The following is a 9,110-nucleotide window of genomic DNA, read 5'->3' as shown; positions in this document are numbered from 1 at the left end:
CTGATATAGCACACTCATAGGTTTTGGTTTTGTTTTGTAGTAATGTAAGTATGGAAAGGCTTACGGGTACCGAATCATAGCTGGTTTAGGTGTAATAGTGTTGGTTTATGGTATCTATATTGTACTATATTGTATTATATAGGTATGTTTTGTGTTATGTTAGTATTATGATAATATTATATTATTATATTAGTATTGTTAAGTTTATAGTGGGGTTTAGTTAGGTTGGGAGGAGGGCTGAGAGGGGGAGATATATATATATATATATATATATATTCGGTGAATCAGGGTTCCACGCCGGAGAGGGAGCGTGAGAAAGGGATACCACATCCAAGGGAGGTTAATTGTTTGAAATTAAATGTGAGTGGAAAAGTGGGACAAATTATTGAAGCGCAAATGTGGGACAAGTTGTTAAAGTTTAAGCATTGAATGAAAGGAGGGGGCGCGCGTCAATTAAAGAAGAATTTTTGAAATTTAATTCCCTGTCACCTATGCAGAGCAGGGGTTTGTATACGGCAAAATTGGTAAAATGTCACCTGACAATGTAACAGACGATTTTTTGAAATTTATGTTCCTGTCACCTATGCAGAGCAGGGGTTAAATCATGGCAAAAATGGTCAAATGTCACCCAAGAATGTAACAGAAAATTAGTGAAATGTTTTTACCTGTCTACTAAGTATAGCAGTGGTATATCACAGCCAAAAATTTGTGAATTTCACCCGAAAATGTAACAGACAAATTAGTGAAATTTTTTTAATTGTCTAATAGGTATAGCAGGGGTATATCACAGCCAAAAATTGGTTAATTTCACCCGAAAATGTAACAAACAAATTAGTGAAATGATATCAAATGAAATAAAATACATACAAATAAAAAAAATGAATCTTGATTTATGAGGTGGAGGTCCATATGGAGTAGGAGTTTGAGGAGGCGGTGGACGTAGCAGTGTAGGTGGAAGCGGCGGTGGAGGAGGTAGCCAACACTGGTTTTTGGTTTAATTTTTTTTTTTTTATTAGGTTACACTCCAAAAGAGTGGGAAATATTCAAAATACAACAATGAGCAATTGCGCTGTAGTATAACAATGGCTGGGTAAGGCCGGTATACATGTCTATTCTGCACAAGGTACAGGACAAGTCCTGTGGGATCCATGCCTGGTTCATTTTAATGAACGTGAGCTTGTCTATATTGGCTGTGGACAGGTGGCTGCGCTTGTCTGTGATAACGCCCCTTGCCATGCAAAACACACGTTCAGACAATACACTGGCTGCAGGATAGGCCAGCACCTCCAAGGTGTAAAGGGCAAGCTCAGGCCATGTGCACAATTTGGAGACCCAGAAGTTGAAGGGTGCAGACCCATCAGTCAGTACGTGTAGGCGTGTGCACACATGCTGCTCCACCATGTTCGGGAAATGCTGCCTCCTGCTAAGACGTTCCATATCAGCTGGTGGTGCTGGTTGTTGTGGTGTGCTGACAAAGCTTTTCCACATTTTGGCCATGCTAACCCTGCCTTCTGAGGTGCTGGCGGTGCCCCAGCTCCGTTTGTGACCTCTTCCTTCTCCTCTGCCTTCACCTTGTGCTTCCACTGTGCCCCCGCTGTCAGGTGGGAATGCTACCAGCAGCGCGTCTACCAGCGTGCGCTTGTACTTGCGCATCTTACGATCATGCTCCAGTGACGAAACTAAGGCCGATACATTGTCCTTGTAGCGGGGATCCAGTAGAGTGGCCACCCAGTAATGAGCACAAGTTAGAATGTGGGCAACTGGGCGGTCGCTACGGAGACACTGCAGTATGTAATCGCTCATGTGTGCCAGGCTGCCCAGAGGCAATGACAAGCTGTCCTCTGTGGGAGTTGTATCATTTGTGTTCTCTGTATCCCCCCAGCCATGCACCAGTGATGGCCATGAGCTGGTTTGGGTGCCACCCTGCTGTGAACACAGTTCCTCCTCCTCCATCTTCTCCTCCTCATCCTCCATCTCGTCATCCTCCAGAACTGTGCCCTGGCTGGACAATTGTGTACCTGGCGTTTGTGGGGGCAGGAACCCACCCTCAGAGCCACTTGTGAATGACTGGCCGGAAACCCTATGAAATGATCCCTCTTCCTCCTCCTGTGCCACATTCTCTTCCATCATCGCCAGAAGCATTTTTTCAAGGAGGCATAGAAGTAGGATAGTAACGCTGAGAAAGGCATTATCGGCAATGGCCATGTTGGAGTACTCGAAACAGCGCAACAAGGAACACAGTTCTCACATACAGGCCCAGTCATTGCTGGTGAAGTGGTGCTGTTCTGCAGAGTGACTCGCCCGTGCGTGCTGCAGCTGAAACTCCACTATCGCCTGCTGCTGCTCGAACAGTCTGGCCAGCATGTGCAAGGTGGAGTTCCACCTTGTGGGCACGTCGCATATGAGGCGGTGAGCTGGAAAGCCGAAGTTACGCTGCAGCGCTGACAGGAGATCAGCAGCAGGGTGAGAACGCCAAAAGCGCGCACAGACAGCCTGCACTTTATGCAGCAGCTCTGACATATCGGGGTAATTTCTAAGGAACCTCTACACCACCAAATTCAGCACATGCACCAACCGGCTAGTCCCAGAGCTGCTACGAGATTTCGCCCATTCCCGCACACCACCCGGCCGGGCTTGAGGCTCACTGGCACCAACCACTCATCAGTCTGTTGTTCAAGGCCCGTCTACAGCTCCTGCGCAGTGTGGGGTTTGTCCCCCAAACAGATACGTTTTAAAACTGCCTGCTGTTGTTTACCCCTGGCTGTGCTGAAGTTGGTGGTGAAGATGTTACGCTGAGGATGAGGGAGCAGAGTAGGAGAAGGAAGCAACAGGAGGCAAACTGAAGCGCCCTGCAATCCCCGGTGGTAGAAGGACATGCGCCAAACTGCTATCCGCCTCAGGCGCTGTCACTCCAGAGGTGGATGAAGAGGCTGAGAGTGCAGCAGAAGAGGAAGCAGGAGGAGCCAGAGACCTTTCTTGGTTTTTGAAGTGTCTACTCCACTGCAGCTCGTGCTTTGCACTTAGATGCCTGGTCATGCAGGTTGTGCTCAGGTTGAGAACGTTTATGCCATGCTTCAGGCTCTGATTGCACAGTGTGCAAACTACTCGTGTATTGTCGTCAGCACATTGTCTGAAGAACTGCAACGCCAGGGAACTCCTTGGAGCTGGCTTTCGTGTGCTCGGTCACTTGCTGCTGTGGGCAGTAGCAGGCGTACTGTATAGGGGACGGCTGATCCGCTTTTGCAGCCTGCTCCCTCTTCTGCTGTGCTGGTGGTTCTGTGCGACCACCACCTCTTCCTCCGAACTACACAGGTCACTCGCATGACCTTGATTCCATGTGGGGTCGAGGACCTCATCGTCCTCCACATCATCTTCCACCCAGTCTTCAACCCTGCCCTCCTTGTCGGTCTGCACACTTTCGAAAGCCACAGCAGTTGGCACCTGTGTTTCGTCATCATCCGAGGCGTGCTGCGGTGGTCCTCCCAAGTACTCATCTTGAAAGATAAGTGGTTGGGCATCAGTGCACTCAATCTCTTCCACTTCTGGGGCAGGGCTAGGTGGATGGCCCTGGGGAACCCTGCTAGCAGAGTCCTCAAAAATCAGAAGAGACTGCTGCATGACTTGGGGCACAGACTGCTTGGCTGATTTGCAAGGGGGTGAGGTGAAAGACTGATGGACATCGGCTGCAGGTGCCAACTCTGATCTTTCAGCAGGAGACTGGGTGGGAGACAATGTAAAGGAACTGGAGGCAGTGTCAGCAACCCAATCTACTATCGCCTGTACTTGTTCTGGCCTCACCATTCGTAGAGCTGCATTAGGCCCGATCAAATACCGCTGAAGGGTCTGTCGCCTACTCGCACCTGAGGAAGGTGTTTCACTTGTGCGTGTAGCTGGCACAGATCGACCACGTCCTCTCCCTGCAACAGGAGCTCCACCAGCAGCACCACGACCAGGGCCACGTCCCTTGTTTGACGCTCTCCTCATATTTAGGATCTTGTTTTTTTAATAACAGAATATAACAGCAGTATCTAACGCGTGTATCTCACACTATCAGATGCAGCAAAGGCTGCATATATAGTATTTGGCCTAAAATGTTTTTTCTTTTTAATAACAGAATAGAACACCAGTATCTAATGCGTGTATCTCACACTGACAGATGCAGCAAAGGCCGCAGATTTACTATTTTGCCCCAAATCTGTGTTTTTTTTTTTTCAAAAACAGAATAGAACACCAGTATATAATGAGTGTATCTCACACTGACAGATGCAGCAAAGGCTGCAAATTTAGTTTTTTGCCCAAAATGGGTGTTTTTTTAATAACAGAATAGAACACCAGTATCTAATGCGTGTATTTCACACTGACAGATGCAGCAAAGGCCGCAGATGTAGGGTATTGCCAAAAATTTGTGTTTTTTTAAACCCAGAATATTATTGCAGTATTTCAAGCTTGTATTTCAAACTGAAAAATGCAGCCAAGGCACCAGATGTAGGGTATTGCCAAAAATGGGTGTTTTTTTTAAACCCAGATTATTATTGCAGTATTTCAAGCTTGTATTTCACACTAAAAAATGCAGCAAAGGCCACTTAAATCTATGTAGATCCCTGAGTTAACAAGAACTTCTGATTAAAGATTCTTTCCTATTCTCTCCCTCACAGCAGCAGCATCCTCTACGTACACTAGTAACAGCAGAGTGATGTGCAGCGCTACGTGACTCCAGCTTATATAGAGGCTGGGTCACATGCTGCACTGGCCAATCACAGCAATGCCATTAGTAGGCATGGCTGTGAGGGCTTCTAAGGGCACAGAGTCAAACGCTTGTTGATTGGCTGCTCTGCAGCCTTTCAAAAAGCTCCATAAAATAGCCGAACACCGAACCCAAACCCAAACTTTTACTGAAAAGTTTGGGTACGGGTCCGGGGTCCAAAAATCCTGAAGTTTGGTATGCTCAACCCTAGTACTGTGCAGTGTCCATATATATAGAATAAGAGCAGATACTGAGAATTTCACCCAGTATACAGGGCAGGAGAAATGGTACTGTGCAGTGTCCGTATATACAGAATAAGAGCAGATACTGAGAATTTCACCCAGTATACAGGGCAGGAGAAATGGTACTGTGCAGTGTCCATATATACAGAATAAGAGCAGATACTGAGAATTTCACCCAGTGTACATGACAGGAGAAGTGGTACTGTGCAGTATCCATATATACAGAATAAGAGCTGATACTGAGAATTATACACAGTATACTGGAAAGGAGAACTAGTGCTATGAACCATCCATATACTGTATTCAGAATAGAATGCAGTGCTGCCTCATTAGTTTTTTAGTATATACTGTATACAGTGGTGCGGTATATATATGGCAGGCATTGAGAATCTTATATATATCTAAGGGCAGATGCAGACACAGACATGCATAGACAGATTGACATACATACAGTATACACACACACACACTTGTACACTTAGGCACCTTTCACACGGGCGAGAATTCCACGCGGGTTGCGTGAAAATCGCAGCAAGCTCTATATTGTGCGTTTTTCACGCAACGCAGGCCCCATAGAAGTGAAAATCGCAAGCAAGTGCAGATGCGGTGCGATTTTCATTCATGGTTGCTAGGAGACGATCAGGATGGGGACCCAATCTTAATTTTTTTCCCTTATAACATGGTTATAAGGGAAAATAGCATTCTTAATACAGAATGCTTAGTAAAATGTCCTCTTATGGGTTAAAAATAATAAACTAATTTAACTCACCCCATCCACTTGATCGTGTACCGGATCTCCTCTTCTTTCTACTTTCTTCAGGACCTGGCTATAGGAGCTTTGATGATGTCACTGCACTCATCACATGGTCCATCAGAAGGACCATGTGATGGACCATGTGATGGGCGATCCGCTACGCGATCAAGTGGATGGGGTGAGTTAAATTTATTTATTATTTTTAACCCCTCAATGGACATTTTACTAAGCATTCCGTATTAAGAATGCTATTTTCCCTTATAACCATGTTATAAGGGAAAATAATAAAATCTACACAACACCGATCCCAAACCTGAACTTCTGTGAAGAAGTCCAGGTTCGGGTCTGGGTACCAAACATGTGCGTGCAAAACTCATTAAAACTCTTTGCACTTGCGTGGAAAAATCGCTTATTTTCCCGCAACGCACCCGCATCTTGTCCGGCCCTCACACGCGATGCCCGTGTGAATGAGGCCTTAGAGGATGCCTCTTCTCCATGCTTTCCTTACTCTGTTAAGTCTTCTAGTTGCTTAAGGAACTTTGATCCTACAATGGTCTACAAAGGTCTTCCAGTGTCTTTTGAATACAGTGATGACGAGATTATTGTGCATTGTGGTTTTGACATGTTTTTGCTGCGGATGTACAATATACCTCACAATTTAGCCTCCATTCCTGAAGTGTCCTTAATAAAGTTACAGTATGGGCTTGTTCACACAAACGTTTTTTGCATTCTGCATACGGGCAGTTCCGTATACGGACCCATTTCAATGGTTCCTCCAAAAAAAAAACGGAATGCACTCCATATGCATTCCTTTTCCGTATTTCCGTTTTTCCATTCCGTTCAAAGACAGAACATGTCCTATTATTTCCTGCAAATCACGTTCTGTGGCTCCATTCAAGTCAATGGGTCCACACAAAAAACGCAACACATACGGAATGTACTCCGTATGTCTTCCGTATCCGTTCTGTTTTTGCGGAACCATCTATTAAAATTTTTATGCCCAGGCTAATTTAATTACTGTATACTGTATATGCCATATGGAACCGGAAACACTACTGAAGGGAAAAATGGATCCGTTTAAAACGGCCTGCAAAACACTGGAAAAGCCATACGGGTGTTGTGAACAAGCCCTATGTCAAACAACTATTTTCAGGGTTATGCAGAAGTGCAGGGCTGGAGGCTAAATTGCTGCTCCCCTGCAGACCTAGCAGAGCGCCACCTGTGGCCACTGCCCTACTTTGCCTCATCAGTGGTGCTCTCCTGCCTTTACACAGATAGTTATCGGGAGCAAGCGTTGCTTAAAATGCTCCTTCCCGATAATTGCCCCAATCATTGGCTTGTGTGAAAAGGAGACACACATTCCAATTATTTGTATGGTGTTGACATATTCTATTTAGCTGTACACACTATTTTGTGAGTTTGAGCAGATGGCACTACATTGGACCATACATTATACTTTACTTTCTGTACACTAGGGGTCAGCAACCTCCAGCTTTCCAAGAAGTGTGCATGCTGGGAGTTGTAGTTTCAAAACAACTAAAGAGATAGCTAACCCCTGTTGTACATGATGACCTTGCCTGAGCTGCCTAAGACATTTCAGTCTATGATGCACAGTGGGCAGTATACTAATATGAGCAGCAACATGAAAAATCACAAAAATTATATAAAAATATGTTTAAAATAGAGAATGAATGCAATTATTTTCTAATAGACACTTGCCCTTTAGGCTGGTATCACATGAGCGTTGCGGGAAAAGATGCGGCTGCGTTGCGGGAACATGCAAAATTTTTCTGCGCGAGTGCAAAACATTGTAAAGCGCTTTGCACGCGCGTGAGAAAAATTGCCATGTTTGGTACCCAGACCCGAACCCGGACTTTTTCACAGAAGTTTGGGTTAGGTGTTGTGTAGATTCTATTATTTTCCCTTATAACATGGTTATAAGGGAAAATAATGGCATTCTTAATACAGAATGCATAGTACAATAGGGCTTAATCCACTTGTTCGCGCAGCCCGGCTTCTCTTCTGTCTTCATCTTTTCTGTGCAGTAGGAATAGGACCTGTGGTGACGTCACTGCGCTCATCAAATGATCCATCACCATGGTGATGGATTATGTGACGGACCATGTGATGAGCGCAGTGATGTCACCACAGGTCCTTTTCCTGTGCACAGCAAAAATGAAGACAGAAGAGAAGCCGGGCTGCGCGAACAAGTGGATTAAGGTGAGTACATTTTTATTTATTTTTTTAACCCCTCTAGCCCTATTGTACTATGCATTCTGTATTAAGAATGCTATTATTTTCCCTTATAACCATGTTATAAGGGAAAATAATAATGATCGGGTCCCCATCTCGATCGTCTCCTAGCAACCCTGTGTGAAAATCGCACCACATCCGCACTTGTTTGCAGATAATTGCGATTTTCACACAGCCCCATTCACTTCTATGGGGCCTGCATTGTGTGAAAAATGCACAATATAGAGCATGCTGTGATTTTCACGCAACGCACAAGTGATGTGTGAAAATCACTGCTCATGTGACCAGCCCCATAGAAATGAATGGGTCCGGATTCAGTGCGGGTGCAATGCGTTCAACTCACGCATTGCACCCGCGCGGAAATCTCGCCCGTGTGAAAGGGGCCTTACATTTAAATACTATCCACAAATGTTTCTGCTATAATGTAAATTATCTGCTGTATATTTAAGTATGCAAACCAGGGGTCAGCAACCTTTGGTACTCCATCTGCAGTGAAACTACAACTCCCAGCATGCACACTTGCTCACCTGTTCTCGTTCACAGAAGTTTGGGCTTGGGATCGGTGTTCTGTAGATTGTATTATTTTCCCTTATAACATGGTTATAAGGGAAAATAATAGCATTCTGAATACAGAATGCATAGTAAAATAGCGCTGGAGGGGTTAAAAAAAATAAAATAAAATGGAACTCACCTTAATCCACTTGCTCGCGTAGCCGGTATCTCTCCTGTCTTTCTTTGCTGATTGTAGTCAAGGACCTGTGGTGATGTCACTCCGGTCATCACATGGTCCGTCACATGATCTTTTACCATGGTGATGGATCATGTGATGGATCATATGATGACTGGAGTGATGTCACCACAGGTCCTTGACTACAATCAGCAAAGAAAGAGACAGGGGAGATGCCGGCTACGCGAGCAAGTGGATTAAGGTGAGTTACATTTTTTATTATTCAGAATGCTTTTATTTTCCCTTATAACCATGTTATAAGGGAAAATAATAATGATCGGGTCTCTATCCCGATCGTCTCCTAGCAACCGTGCGTGAGAATCGGACCGCATCCGCACTTGCTTGCGATTTTCACACAACCCCATTCACTTCTATGGGGCCTGCGTTGCA

This window comes from Bufo gargarizans, chromosome 2, assembly GCF_014858855.1.
Source record: "Bufo gargarizans isolate SCDJY-AF-19 chromosome 2, ASM1485885v1, whole genome shotgun sequence".
Taxonomy (NCBI): domain Eukaryota; kingdom Metazoa; phylum Chordata; class Amphibia; order Anura; family Bufonidae; genus Bufo; species Bufo gargarizans.
Note: the sequence above shows the minus strand (reverse complement) of the source record.